The sequence below is a fragment of the Pagrus pagrus genome (assembly GCF_965226575.1).
Source record: "Pagrus pagrus genome assembly, contig: HAP1_SCAFFOLD_32, whole genome shotgun sequence".
NCBI classification, from domain to species: Eukaryota; Metazoa; Chordata; class Actinopteri; order Spariformes; family Sparidae; genus Pagrus; species Pagrus pagrus.
The window spans coordinates 461,543-477,550 of record NW_028175431.1 but is presented as its reverse complement, the minus strand read 5'-3'; the positions used below and the strand labels follow the sequence as shown (position 1 = coordinate 477,550).

At 39.5% G+C, this 16,008-nt stretch overlaps 1 long non-coding RNA gene across 2 annotated transcripts in view; it reads left to right on the top strand.

Moving 5' to 3' along the window:
- Window positions 1-2,210: 2,210 nt before the first annotated feature.
- Window positions 2,211-16,008, top strand: part of LOC311253680 — a 36,300-nt gene continuing 22,502 nt past the window's right edge. For both annotated transcript variants that reach the window (XR_014621794.1, XR_014621795.1), the window contains exons 1-3: window positions 2,211-2,299; window positions 3,782-3,890; window positions 5,777-5,939. This is a non-coding gene — a long non-coding RNA (uncharacterized lncRNA). The remainder of the gene's footprint in view (window positions 2,300-3,781; window positions 3,891-5,776; window positions 5,940-16,008) is intronic.

Here is a 16,008-nt window from a genome sequence, read left to right as displayed (position 1 = left end):
ATGTTAAATGTTGAATATTCCTTTTTATTAAATTTTTATGCTGTGTCACATGTGCTCTTTGAAAACTCTTACGTCACAAAAGTCTTATCATTTGCATTTAATACAAAGAATAAAAGTTCTGGACATAAAAGAACACATTATTTCATTTAAAGAAACAACTACATTAATAATTTGGCTGTTTTAGAGAAACAGTTTGAAAGTATTCAAAAATACATACAAAATACTAAAGATTTTCTCCACTCAAATACATTTAACTTTGCTCATCCACTTAATTAAACAATTTGGTACAACAAATAACTTATCATGTAAATTTTACTTTCTTTCACCACTGTCAGACAGAGAAAATGATGGTGTTGACAAAAATAACAAACCTATAGGAACTTTTTTGACCTTTTTATTTTAGCAGATGTGAAGAGTTGTAGGGGGGTCGTCAGGAATATAGCTGACTATGTATTTGTCTGATTTTACTGCTAAATTATAAATGGCTTTTTGCTGTGACGCTAGTTTGGATGCCTCTTTCCTTTTATTTTATTCCAGGCTGTTAAGGACAAACGCCTAAAGACATATTCGCCATAACGAACCCCTGCTTATGGTAAATATACCATATTTCAATATATTTCCATTGCACAGTCAGTGGTGTAGATGTCAGCGTTAGATGTTAACTACTATCTGATATTATTTTGCTTCTGGATTCTTTCTCTTCAGAAAAATTGGTCAGAGATTATCAAGGCCACGTTGCGGGTGCCAACCCCACAAAGAAAATGCTGGAGAACGCTAAACAGTGTTCAATGCACATCATTCAGTTTTTGCGGTTCATGGCCAACTCAAAAATCCCAAATGTGGATTTACTCTTTCTGAAGAATTATGGAAGAGTTCGAGAGTAAGACTACACATTTTTTAAAGATTTATCTCTTGGAATTGATGTGTAATTAAAATAAAAGACATGAACTTGAAAAAAATGTTCACCAAGGTTTGTGGCTGAACTCAAAGGGCGTGGATTCAAACCGAAAACACAGAAAATGTACCTCACTGATGTGAGGTGAGGTGTGATTGGATAAAAGTCTACAGTAACTGAAGGAACTTACAGCACCATGAGTGAGGAGGGCTTTGCTGTCCTTCAAGACAGTATTGAGGGCAAAATAGCTCCCCTGGAAGTCAAAAGATGTCATGATCATGATAATGATATATAGGAAATATTAAGGATATAGATGAAAAAAGACTTGACTTTATTGATCCCTTTGAGATGACTCCCTCAGGAAAATTGAATTTCCAGCTGCTTACAAAGTAAGGAAGCAGCACACAAGGCAGTTTGCAAACAACAACAACAACTACTCGCAAACGGGTGTATAAATATATATATACATATAAAAATAAGAAAAAAAATGAACAATAAACTCTTAGCTAAAAATAAACAATAAATTCTTGGTTAAAAATAGAAAGTAGAGATAAGAAGAAAATGAAAATAAATATAGAGGACTGTATATGGCATTGTGTTATTGTACAGTGGATAAATACAAGATACAGTTCAGTCACCAAACACGCTTAATTTTGTGGATTGTTACTCTTCATCTTGTGCCCTGATCAGGTTAATTAATAAGAAAGACAGATGATAAAGCTAAGATTCAACTACAATTCTCCTTGAGCATTAACATTCCAGGTCTGTCCTAATGTATACTTGTTAATTGATAGTATCAAGGATCAGGTAATACTGTATGTACCTTGCATGTACTTTGTCTGAGAGAATGTGGTAAAATGAATCCTTTATATTTTGTTTTTTGATCTTTTGTTTGTTTCAACTCACGCTTATGCACATAAATATGTATATATACTGTATATGGATTTGTATTATTCACCCCTTTGGATGTTTTCCTCTTATATATAAAAAAATATACAAAAAAAGAAACATTTTCAGAAATGGGGGAAAGCTGAAAATTCGGTATACAACAACTGTTGCCTGGGTTCTTCATCAGTCAAAGCTTTATTGTAGAGTGGCAAAGAGAAAACCACTGTTGAAGAAAGCTCATTAAATCTCAACTAGTGTTCACCCAAAGGCATGCGGGTCAACTGGAAGAAGTTTCTTTGAATAAAAAAATATTATTCATTTAATTTGCTGAGTAGCACGTTACCTTTCCTTCGTTAAATCGCCATTACATTGTGACTTCCGCCGGTATGCTTTTAATGTGAAATCTGACCGGAAGTTGGCTGTCATACAACCGCCAGCGTAACAACTCCGAGCCACAGCAACAGCTCCGTGCCACCGCTGAAGTCGATGAAACAGGGTAAACAAGCGGCGTGTTCAGTAAGTATTCAGTATTTTCTTGAGATATACAGTAGCGTAATGCCATGACAGTTTGATGCGTTGTGTAGTCATTTATTTATTTACTAAAACTGTCGGCTTTCTTGTTTAAGGGTCGCTAGCCGAACACAGGTGTATCACTAATTAGCACTTGCTAGAGTTAACAGTCAGCTAATTAAGACAGTTATCAGAGTTTTCGGGTACCATGGTGGACTGACTCGTTAAAATTAAGGTCATTTGCATGTTCGGGTGTCAGTTATCTTATTTATTTTTCTTTTTTATCTGTGCCAGGGTAGGAGTATAGCGGCCATATTCATCGAGTCCATCACACCTGGTGTGGGGGGATGGGTGATTGGTTTCGCAGCACAATGCACTTGACTCGATCCAAATTTAACCTGAAGTCATGCTTATGTGGGCGACGATAATCCAACCATGTTGAAGCAGGCAAAGTTTTTAGAGCCATGCTTTTCAGACAAGGCGCAGTTAATTTCGAACGATTTTAATGTTGGTTGGTTATAGTTATTAAGCAGTGTAGCAAGCCAGGTTTTGCTTGGAATATTACTTAAAAACGTAGTGGACGTGTAACCTAAATCATGCCAGTGGAAATCAAATTCAGAGAATATATATCTTTATATCATAGAAGAAAATAATAAACGAGCAATATGTTAAATGAAGGATTTAGGGAACCTACTGTTGGAGCCATATTGCTCATATATGAAATGTTTCTGTTTGAATACTGGTATTTATGCGTTTTATTTTTATGTTTAGAATTATTATATTATTGTAGGCTACATATTTTCATGAAACAGTGTTATGCCTTGGTTAGTTGAAATGATTGTTCCCCCTATGGTTTGCTTATGGTATCATCTGTGGCTTGATGATTAATTGTCAGGTGTGTTTAAACGGGAAAGCAGGAAGTGATTTCCCTTGGACATGGACGGGGTGATCATACAGTTTTTTAACCACCGAATACCATCAGTTTACTATCAGTTTCGTTTCATTTGTTGATTATCCATTGGTTGATCGTTTGGAATTGTGCATCCTGATTTATGGAGTTCGTTTGGGATCGCAATAAATTGCTTTGGATTAATTAAGATAGACTACTGGGCGATTGTTGGAAGGTGCGTCTGAAAAGGTTTACCCTGATCTAGACTCGACTGTACTGATTGATTTCATTACACAATAAACTCAATATTTCACAACTAAGTTTAGGTTGGATTTAACAGAAATTGAGTTGGCATAGCACAATAAAAAGAACAGAAGACCAAGTACTCTGTTGTTTGAGTCTCGTCATCAGTTTAAATGCTTCAAAAGTGGCAGGTGGAGAGAGATGGTAAAAATTGAATGTTTGCACTTCCTGTTTCTCAGTTTGCTAAGGGGAAGAGTCCATATGTTACTCAGGTAACATATTGTTTAAAACCCTGTAATCTAATTTAACTAGAAGTGATGCCTAAGCTATCTCATTTTTTATTAATTTCTTTGCAGTTTGAAATGCCACCAAGGATCAGTCTTCTTAAAGATGCCTGTCACCATGTTGTTTTAAAGACTGACAAAACATGGAGATTGGAGGTGAAGTACATCAATGCAGTGAAAGGTAAGATGGTGTTAGATTAGATTAGATTAGATTGTACTTTATTTATCCCTTGGGAAGGTTCCCTCAGGGAAATTGAGGTTCCAGCAGCATCACAAAGACCGACAGTACAGTAAAAAAGTAAAAAGAAAAGAAAAGCACACAGAGTTCAAATAGACAAAAAGTAGAAGTAAAAGCACAAAAAGAGCACAGTTGTGTGTAGGACAGGTACAGTGCAAGTATAAATATATAAATACAAAAATATAATAAATATAATAATATAAGAAAAATGGTACATTGCACAGTAGATATTGCACAGTTATTGTTGTTATTGCACAGAGATATTGTACAGTTATTGTAGTTACTGCACATTTACAGCACTACAGATCTAGGTGTTCAGGTCATGTTGAATGCACCTTCCCCACTCTCCTGCTACTCCTCCCCCTCCCACCAAGTGCAGAGTTATAGAGTTTGATGGCTCGTGGGACAAAGGAGTCTTTGAGTCTGTTTGTTTTGCACTCAGGGAGGAGCAGCCTGTTGCTGAGAATAAATGTTATTGTTGTTAGTGTTAAATGTGTTATTGTTTATCTGGCTGTCTATCTAGATGTATAGATGGACAAGTGGTGATACATTTCTTATCAGTACATATACTCCTTATCAGTTCTTTTGCTTACTATTTTCTTTTTCCAAGAATAGATTCAGAAACAGATGATGATAATTTTTTATTAATTTTTATGTTACATTATGTTGTTTCTAGAGCAGCAACAGTAAAGCTAACAGCAGGAAAAACCACTATATAAACTAATATATCACTAGAAATTAGTCAAAATGTCGGTAAAATAAATACATATTCTTGAAATCGTAATATTGAGTAAAGTTTAGAAAGGATACAGAATACAGACGTCATACAGTAACAGCCATTCATCCTGTCCTCCTCCCTCTGCTGAGGTGATGCACTGCCTGCATGTATCACCTCAGCAGCAGCTGCGTGGCTGAACCGTATACCAGCAGGGTCACCTTAATAGCTGGCAGTTGGCAGCACATCTCAATCATGCAGCCATGAAGTGAACTTAAATGTTGAAAAGGGAAAAAGCAGGAAGTGGAAGATAAAAATGATAAAAATGGATTTAAAATCCTTTATTCAAAACATGGCAAGGTACAGGAATGTGTTCTTGTGATGGATATAATAATGGATGCAATTTAATGTTTGGGTATTTCTTATAAGTGTAGGATGTACAGGAAGAACATGTGGGGGAGGTGTGTCGTCTTAAACGTGACTTGTATTGGGATGTCCTGATGTCAGCCTCCTGTATTCACCAGAGGTGGGAATTGTGGAGTCATCAAGTCATCTCCATGCCATGTATTTGTTCTGCTCAGTCACTGAACCAGGTGCATTCACTAATTAGCTCACCTTCCTGGCTGAAGAGCTGTGCTGATTGGACTCAGCTGGTTTAGTGCATGAAAAGAACAAATACAGGGCATGGAGATGATGTGATGACTCCACAATTCTCACTCAGTCAGGATTAGGTGGCCCCCCTTACCAAGGTTATAAACATTTTTGCCCTCTGTTCACCATTTTGTACCCTGATGAATGCCTTTTAGGTTGAAACAGGGCAGTGTTTTATCGTTCCATAAGTAGCCATGTTTTGAACAGAGGCATTTAAATCCAACTCAAGTATTTTTGTCCTGCTCCATTGCTTTTTTTTCTCATGTTGACCCTATTCTTTAAGAGCTCCAGCATTTTATTTAGTTTGACAGTATAAAGACAGGGCATGAGCACACCACTACCACTTTTTCATAAATTCTCGTTCTTTATCTACAGTGTGTGTTTTTATACATTTAGCTACAGATCAAAAAACAATTGTAGTGGACATAATTTGTTTTTTTTGTCCTTAATTTTTTTCTTACAGGACGTGGTTTATTCACCCGAGTTTCATTCTGCAAAGGATACTTTGTAGTTGAATGCAGTGGAGATTTGATTGATGATGACGAAGCCCAGAGGGGAAGAAGCTCTTACCACCCCTCATGCTCTACATTTTTGTTTGCATTCAAGTGGAGAGGGAAAACATGGTGGTAAGAGTTTCAGTTACTATACTGCTTTATAGTTATATACATTGTTAAATTTTTTCTTCAACAATATCTTTATTAGATTTTTTAACAACCCTAGAGCTGAATGAAAGGGCAATGTACAACAATATGACAAATAGGTACCAGATCAGCCCATCCCCACAGGTCCGACCATACATTCCTACAGAGTGTGTACCAAGTCAGATTAGTAAGAATAAATACAAGCCTTCAGTATATCATAAAAGAAAGAAAGAAAGAAACAAACAAACAAACATATATAGCCTAAAACACAACTGTTGCAGAGAGGGATTAAATGGCAGGGAGAGGTAGAAAAAAAAATTAAGACAAATAAAAATAAAGCTAGAAACAGCACCAAATGATGAATAAGCATGTTTAACAATCACATGACATTGTTTAAATATAAGAGGATTACTGTATTGTGGACTCCGTGTCCACATATGGTAGAAAACCACCCCAGATCTTTTGGAACTCTCCAGGTTTACCCTTCAAATTATACATAGTCTTTTCACCTGGTATGCATGATGCTAATACATCTTTCCAACGCATAGCTATACATTTGTTGGCTGTAATAAGGGCAATTCTAATAAATTTGAGTTGGTTTTTATTGACTTTCAACATAGATGTGTCACCCAGGAGAATTACTCTTAGCTCTGCGGGGATGGTTAGTCCTGTAATATCATTAAGCACTTTGACTATAGACATTTTATGTAGTCTGTCAGGGGTATAGTATGTTCTATGAATAAGATTGTATTGTGTAATTTTATGTCTAGAGTTAAAAGAAAAACACTGACTACTAGTACACAATGATCCCCTTCTTCAAAATTACACTCCAGGTCTTCTTCCTGTTTACATTTCACTCTTAGCTCTTCCCAACCTCTAATCTGAGAAATTCCTGAGTAAGAGTAGTATATTTACGCTGCCTGTGACGCATACCGGGACTTCTGTGAGATCGAAAGCTGTTGTTTACTGTGTCTCTCTCTTTCTCTATCCATCTTGGCTGTTTTTCTTCGATTTCTGAGTATTTCATAGTCAAACTGGTTTTGTACTGCAGCTAACGTTAGACTTTATAACTTGTACGTACTTTGTCGAACCGCTTTTCTGTTACTGGGTAGTCTGTTACTGCCCGGTTAGCTTCCTAGGCTTAGCCTAGCTCACTGCTTTTTGCCTTTCACCGCAGTCGACACAGCCTCGACAAACAAGTGTTACGATGGCTTGTGCTGACTGTTCTGCAGTTGCAGATAGGGTGTCTCTATTAGAGAGACGTGTCCGTGAGCTAGAACAGCTTCTCTCAGTTAGAAACACGGGCACTGCAGATAGTGTTAGCCCCAGGCCTGATAGCAGGCCTGCTAGCCTTAGCACTAGCTTAGTCTCGTCGGCAGCTGCTGTGGAATTTGTCCCTGCTCGGTCGCGGCGTGGAAGGCGCGGGAGCAAGCCACTGGTTGTGTGGTCTGAGAGCAGATGGCCTTCATCCTACTGGAGTCGGCGCTGCTGCTTTGTCTAGCAATATAGACAGGTGTTTGATGCAGGTTTGACATCAGGGATGTAGCATTTGGCAGGTCACAGGTGACTAGAGAGCCTGCTAGCGATACAGTCAATGCTGGTGTGGAGTCTAGTTAACATGGTATTGTAGTGCAGAGTACCAGACTGATACCCTAGTTTGCAACATTGAGACTGTCACCTTCCCCCGCCACTCTCTCATTGAATCATGCTCTAAATATGCGCGGGGCTTCTAACCGACGTGTACCCGGTTACACGTCTGAGATTTATGATCTCTTTCTATCGCAGTTGCCTCCATTCAACCGCCTCCTAATCCCATTAAATCAAAGCCATTCCAGTAGTTATCAGACAAAAACGTTTATTCAACGTTATTCTGTTATTCTTAACCCTGTTAAAAGAGCTTTTTCCTCACTCGAATCGAGGGTCGAAGGACAGAGGGTGTCGTCTCTGTACAGATTGTAGAGCCCTCTGAGGCAAACTGTGATTTGTGAATTTGGCCTATACAAATAAAATTTGATTTGATTTGATTCTTGTAGACCTATTTCAAATAGGTACTAAATTAAAGCCAACATAACAGATAAATCACAGAGCTTCATTTAACATTTTAAGGCTTAGGCCTACTTATGACAGAAAGTAAAATGAGTTGAAAATAAAATCTATCATTTTGACAGAAAAGAAAACGTGAGTGAAAGCTGAAAAAGGTTTAACCTTCTTCTTTAATCATTGTTTTAACTATTTCTCACAGTTGTACAATTTGTTTTTAAACTTATAGTTCAAACTGCATCCCTCTCTCGCAACGGAAGCTGCCTCTGAATTTTAATACGTCTCATAGTAAAAGTAATCTGGAATTGGCGATAGAAAGAAACTAAAAAAGAAGCCAAAGTATGCTGAAGTGAGAGGAAAAAACTTCACCTTTATATCCACAAAGCTAAAAAAGTAGAGGGGGAATCTCACAATTATTCACTAAAACTGTCCGGGGGGGGGGGGGGGATGTTTTTTTCCTCCTCTTTAGACGCGAGGATATGTGATCAGGTCGTAAAAAGCCGACACAGAACACCAACCAACAATATAATGTATACAACAACACGTAACAATAAAGGCTAAAATAAAAAGCCATTACAATTTTTTTTCGATTGCTAAGGAGCATTGGTCGAAACTGAAGCGACATGTTCAAAACTCTTAACACAGTCTGCATTTCCATCTTGCAGCTCAGCTCAACAGTTAATCTCATGCCCAAAAGTGTGTCTCACAACACACACAATCACTCTTAACAAACGGAACGGCAAAATACTAACAACAAAGAACATTACATCAAATACATCTTATATTTCAAGTTTGAATGATTTTTGTCAGGTAAATCAGTATTTTATATAGGATCTTTTGCACTTTAATGGTTCTAAATTATAGTATATGCTGTAATATATTGCAACAACACTGAATCAGGAATGCAGAGATTTATTCAAGAACATTTGTGCTTTTGCATAAGTACTTCAGGACCATACAAAAAATAAAGATTACGTAAACAGAATAATGCAGAATCTCAGAATTCCAGGGGTAGAATACAAATTACAGTAAGAGATAAAACTAAACTCCTTCCTCTCCTGGCTGCTCTTCTCTCTCTACCAACTTTGCCCGCTGCTCTTTGATCCATACTTGCACAGGAAAAAGAATCAGAAGCCACTCCTTTTGTATATGCTGTTATGGCTACTCTTGCATTCAAAAAAGGTCAGAGTAGTTTCTGAGGAGGAGGTCCACGACTCACTAAATAATAAGCACTCGCGGAGATGTTTCCAGTTTCAACAAAAAGTTTTGAATTTATTTACATAAACAGAAATATTCTCCGGGTTGACTTCAGACAATGAGCAAATAAAAAACGTAATTTAGTGGTTGATAAACTGTTTCACTCCTCACTCCTTCAACACAAAAAACAGACAAAAGCACAAACCAGCTGTCCTCTCTCCCTAATCACAGGAGGAGGATGGCCTGACTAGGAGGAGGGACCTGAGCAGCAAAACGATCATAAATAATAGTTCATGTACAATATATATCCTGAATAGTCATCCTTATCATTAGCATTATTTTATACCATTACCATATACCATTTTCCAAATAATTAATACAAAGAATCAATAGGCTCCAACATCCCGGCCCCTAATTGTTGGCTTTAGCAAAACAATTACATAAATAAGATTCAAAAGGAGCCAAAATAGAACAATTACACAAGGGAAATTAATTATGCTCTTTAAATTCAAAGTCCATTCAGTTACTTGATGATGACTATCTGTCTTCTCAAAGTTCATAATCGTGTCAGAATATCTGAAACGGTCCATAGTGAAGGCTGGAAAATCACGGCCTCTCTCCATTTATCCTGCTGCCTCCATTAGAAGACAGAGCTTATCTATTGGTCGTTGAATCGCACTGCTTTTGGTTTTAACCAAAACACTTCTCACACAGCCCTTGGCATCTGGAAATGTCTTTACAACACGGCCCATAATCCATGAGTTCCTTGGTGCTGTGTTATCAACAATGATGACCAGATCTCCAGGACTCAAGTTCCTTTTTATGCTCTTCCACTTACTTCTTTCTTGCATGAGAGGAAGATACTCTTTTGTCCACCATCTCCAGAAGAGATCTGTAAGGTACTGTGCTTGTCTCCACCTCTTCCTTGAATAATGATCTCCTGGTGGCATAGTTGTTTCGCTTTCAGTTGGAGCAAATGGTTTGGGGTTGGTGGTTCCAAATCATTGGGTTCACTTGACACTGTAGTTATCGGTCGGTCATTCAGGATGGCTTCTACCTCACACAGTGCTGTTGATAGAGTTTCATCGTCCAGCGTTTGTTGTTTTAGAACAGATGTGAGGATCTTTTTGACTAGTCTGATCAGTCTTTCCCAGACTCCGCCGTGGTGGGCTCACAAAGGAGGGTTAAGTCCATTTTACTCCCTCTGTTAAAAGGGTGTTTTGAATCTTCTGATGATTCAGCTCTTTCAAAGCTTCTTGTAGTTCCCTTTGGGCCCCGACAAAGTTTGTCCCACAGTCCGTCCTGATACTTATAACTGCTCCTCTCCTGCAGATGAATCTGCGTATAGCATTTATGCATGAGTCTGTGGTTAGGAAGTTTGCCATCTCCAGGTGGATAGCTGACTCACCAGGCAGTGTGTCTGACTCCTTCTTAGCTGACTTAGCAATTTAAGTAGTTTTTTCACCTTCAATATCCAGGCTACAGACCTCTGAAGTCGGTTCCATGATGAGTGATACTTGATTAATGTGCATATCGGATGTTGGTTTTCAATCCTCACAGTTAACTGTGATCTCCTTTTCCACACTGTTAACTGTGACCTCCTTTTTCACCTCAGGGTCATTTGCTGATATCTCTCCTAGACCTTGTGTGATCTTTGGCCATGTCTTTTTTTCCTCTGACCAGGTATTCAGGACCTCTCAGCCATCTTGATCTTAAGAAAGATTCCACGTGCAATCCTCGTGATGCGTCGTCAGCTGGATTGTCTCTTGAATTTATGTATCTCCACTGGCTTGTGTGAGAGAGATCATGGATCATTGCAACTCTGTTGGATACAAATGTATGAAATCTCTTTGTTTGATTGTGAATATACTTCAATACAGGTGTACTATCTGTCCAGAAAGTTGAATCTGTGAGTGGTAAATGCAGCTCCTTCCTCAGCATCCGATCCACTTTTACAGCCAATGTTGCTGCAGTGAGTTCAAGCCTGGGTATGGTGATCTGCTTGAGAGGTGAGAGTCTGGCTTTTCCAAATATAAAGGAGATATGGATTTTGCCTTGGTGATTTGTTAGTCTAAGGTAGCTTACTGTACCATAACCTGACTCACTTGCATCGCAGAAGTGATGCAGCTCAGCGGTCGCCACTGGGTCGTAGTTCTCAGGCTTTATACATCTTGCTGCTTGAAACCCACGTAACTGAATTAATTCCCCGATCCATCTCTGCCAGGGCATTGCAAATTCCTGTGGAATAACTTGATCCCATCCATACCTGGATTTGCAGAGCTCTTGCAGTAGTTGTTTGGCTTTCAGGATGAAAGGAGAGAGAAAACCTAATGGGTCATAAACTGAACTTACTGTGGAGAGTATACCTCTTCTGGTTGCAGGCCGGCTGTTGACAGTTACTTTAAAGCTGAAGGTGTCACTGTGGGTGTTCCAGTGGATTCCAAGTGCAGGCTCGACTGTGATTTGTTCTTTCAGCTTTTCTTTACCCAGGTCCAGTTCCTTGACTGCCTTTGCTCTGTGATGCTCAGGAATGCTTGCTAACACCTCACAGTTATTGCTGACCCATTTTGTCAATGTGAAACCTCACTGATCGCAGGCTTTAGTGAGATCTTTGACAAGCTTTATGGCTCGGTCTGCTGTTGCCACAGATCGGAGGCAATCGCCCACATAAGTTAGTTTTGATGGTTTTCATAACTTCATCAGAGTAATGCTTCTGGTTGTCATCAGCAGTTTGACGCAGGGCAAAATTAGCAATGCTCGGGGATGATACAGCGCCAAAGAGGTGAACTTTCATCCTGTAAACATCAAGCGGTTTGCTGATATCACCCTCTGGCCACCACAAAAACCTCAGAAAGTCTCTGTCCTTTTCATCAACATGTACTTGATAAAACATTGCCTCAATGTCTGCCATAACTGCAGTTTGTTCTTGGCGAAACCTTAATAGCACTCCGATGAGGGCGTTTGTTAAGTCTGGACCTTGGAGGAGCTCCTTATTCAGAGACGTTCCTTGAAATGAGGATGTACAGTCAAACACCACCCTCAGTTTGAGTTTTCGCTTGTGGTAGATGCCATCATGTGGGATATACCAGACCCGTCCATCCCCTCTGCGAAGCTGCTGAGGTGGAACCTTCTCTCCATAACCCTTTTTGAGAATGTCCTCCATGAAGGAGGTGTATTCCTCGGCATACGTCTTATCCTTCTTAAATTTTTTCATAAGGTGCAGTGTGCGTTCCTTTACCGTATCATAGTTATCAGGCATGACCTTGTCTTTATCCCTGAAAGGCAGTGGTAAATGACAGTGGCCATCTTTAAGGAATGCTGAGCTGGAATCAATCTCCATAAAACGTTTATCCTCAACTGACATCTCAATTTTCTCCTCATACATGTTCTCAGAGAAATCCTGGTTATATTGTCTGATGAGTAGATCCTTCAACTCAACAACAGAGATTCTGTTACTTGACACTGCAATGGGCCCAGCACGTTCTGCAGGACTATTAACACTGAGTGGTCCAGTTACCACCCATCCCAGTAAGGTTTGGACTGCATATGGTCCATTATCATGACTGTTTATTATTTTCCATGGCTCCATTGCTCGAGGAACATCAGTCCCAATGAGGAGTTCAATGTCTGCCTCAATTTCCTTTAACTGAGATAAGGCCACCTCTCCAAATCAGCTTCTGTGATTATGTTTTCCTTTGAGACAGGGATTTTGTTCTGCGTGTAAACTTTCGGCAGGTCCAGATATGTGCAGCCCTCCAAGTCTCCCACCTCCAGTCCTCTGACCTCATAGGTCCCTGCAGGGTTTTCCTGTCCCATTGTTCGCAAAAGTATCTCTGTTTTGCGTCCTTTCGCATTCAACAGGTTCATTAGATTTTCTGTGCAAAATGTTGCTGTGCTGCCTGGATCGAGGAAGGCATAGGTCTGAATATACCTGCTCCCTTTTGCCACCTTAACTCTGACTGGAACAATCGCAAGTGCACAGTCTCTCCCGGCCCCAGTTCCATCACCTGCTGAAACGAGCACTGCTTATGGGGTTATCTTCTGTCTCAGCAGTGGCTTTTGGTTGATTTTCCTGTTTTGGGCCTTTTGCACTTTGAATATGAAGTACAGTAGGATGTTTCATTTGACAAACTTGACACATTAATCTTCTTTTTTGCTTAGATGACCTTTTAGTAGGCAACCAAAGCAGTATCCATGGCTTCTTAAGAATTCAACCTTGTTGTCATGTGACTGTGTTTTGAATTGTGGGCGGTCGATCAGAGTGCGTTTTACAGCGCATTCTCTGTATTCACTGCTACTGAAGTAGCGAAGCTGCTGTTTTTGCCTCTTATTAATTTTGGTTCATTTTTACTTCTTGGGATAGACTTTTTTGTTGTCATTTGGTCTTGAATGTCCCCGAACAACGGATCCAAAAGCATCTTAGAATGTTTTTCCACAAAATCCACAAGGTGCTGAAATCTGATTCTCCTGCCAGTTCTCTGTTGTGTCTCATAGGCTGTGGTTCGCCACCTTTCCCGGAGTTTGTAGGGTAGTTTGGATGCTATTCGCCTTAGGTTTGATGGGATCTCGAGTTCCTCTAAATACTGTAAATCTTGCATTACATTACAACATGCTCTCAAATACATTGCATATGCATGCAGCGTTTTCCCATCCTCGGCTTTAATCGCTGTCCAGTTCAAGGCTTTTTCCAGGTAAGCTCCAGAAACTTTCATTTCATTCCCAAAGTGCTCTTTTAAGAGGTGTCTTGCTTCACTATAGCCCCTGCTCCCATCCATGTGCAAGTCTCTTGGTAAACCAGAGATAAACTGCTCAAGATAGTAGAGTCTGTCCTGATTATTTTTAGTCTTGTCTTCAATCCAAGTGTTCAAATGCATGGATAAAAGACTGATATGCCAATGGGTTACCATCAAACACAGAAATCTCTCTTGCAGGTAACAGACAGGTTTTGCTGTGAGACAATGAGTTCTGCTAAGTCATTTGTCTTTGTCTTTGAATAACCACATCCAAGTTATCATGAGCAGCATTAGTTATGGTGTGATTATGATTTGCAGTTTCGTTTTTATGTTTTTCAGTTAAATTCTTGTTTTGAGGTTTATTTTCTGGTGTGTTGGTACCCCTTGTAGGTGGAGGTCTGTGGAGACTTAAGATGGTTTGGTGAAGTGGAGTTTTGGGTATTGCACCTAACTGTGCAAATTCTACATTGCTCTCCATTGTTTCTGGTTCATGGTGAGAGTCATAATACTCCTTCATGCCATCACCCAGAGCTTCCTGATCCACCTCATCACTTTGAAGGATTTTTATTTTAGCAGTTGATGCTGCGAGGTCTGCTTCCAGCTCCATTTGCTCCATCTTTGATTTCAGTTTTGTTTCCTCCAGTTGCAAAGTGTGTTTTTCTTTCAATGCAGCAGCTCGAGCCATCACAGCAGCTTGTTCCGCTTTGGCCTTTTTTAACTCTGAGGAGACTGAGGAAGATCTGGAGGTTGATGATCCAGTGGAAGTGGAAGACTTTGATTTGTGTGACACATTTGATATGCTGTCCAGTGGTCCAACTTTTGATTGTGCAATTTCTCTTTTCCATGTTTCAACATCTTTCATGAAGTAATTCAGGTTAGTTATTCTGGGTTCATACCAGTCATAATAATCATTTTCCTTTTCCTCCTCTGATAAGAGCTCTTGCACAGATTTGTGAGCATTTTTAAATTCATCCACAGCTCCTTTAAACGCTTCAAATGTGTCTTTGACTTTATCAACATTTCCAACGTCAGTCATCAAAGCCTTTATTTCATTTGTCCTCCTCGTGCATGCTCCCAATCTGCCTCTGCGCGAAGCAATGCGCGATTTCAACATGTCCTCAGACTCAGTTGCGGTCTCAGGTGTGTCAGACATCATCACAAATAACCACACAAATTCCTTTAATTTCCGTTAAGTTCATTCTTAAACATCATTCCAACGTCCCCGTTTTATTGCAATCCACATCCACAATCCACAACTTTGCCTTCCATAGTGTTCGATTGTTTCTTTGTAGCGCAACGGCGCATTCGTTCATAGAGTCGATCAGCTGATTTTAGTCACGGCCCGCCGGCTGCTTTCTTCATCTGTCGGCGAGTGATCCGCCGACTTTCCACTTTCCTTCCTTGCATTCAAAAAAGGTAAAAAAAACCCTAGTTTCTGAGGAGGAGGTCCACGACTCACTTAATAATAAGCACTCGCGGAGATGTTTCCAGTTTCAACAAAAAGTTTTGAATTTATTTACATAAACAGAAATATTCTGCGGGTTGACTTCAGACAATGAGCAAATAAAAAACGTAATTTAGTGGTTGATAAACTGTTTCACTCCTCACTCCTTCAACACAAAAAACAGACAAAAGCACAAACCAGCTGTCCTCTCTCCCTAATCACAGGAGGAGGATGGCCTGACTAGGAGGAGGGACCTGAGCAGCAAAACGATCATAAATAATAGTTCATGTACAATATATATCCTGAATAGTCATCCTTATCATTAGCATTATTTTATACCATTACCATATACCATTTTCCAAATAATTAATACAAAGAATCAATAGGCTCCAACATATGCTTTCTAATGAGGCCAAACGCAGTGAGACAGTTAAGCCCACATGCATTTCTGTTTTGCAGACTGTGTTAAGAGTTTTGAACATGTCGCTTCAGTTTCGACCAATGCATCTTAGCAATCGAAAAAAACTAACAGTTTTTGTTTTCAGCAGGACGACATTTGCGCATGGAGAAGATGAGCGCCGCGCTCTTCTCAAGTCCTCCGCAGCCTATTCTACACAGCAGCTGTCTTGCCTTTAAGTGG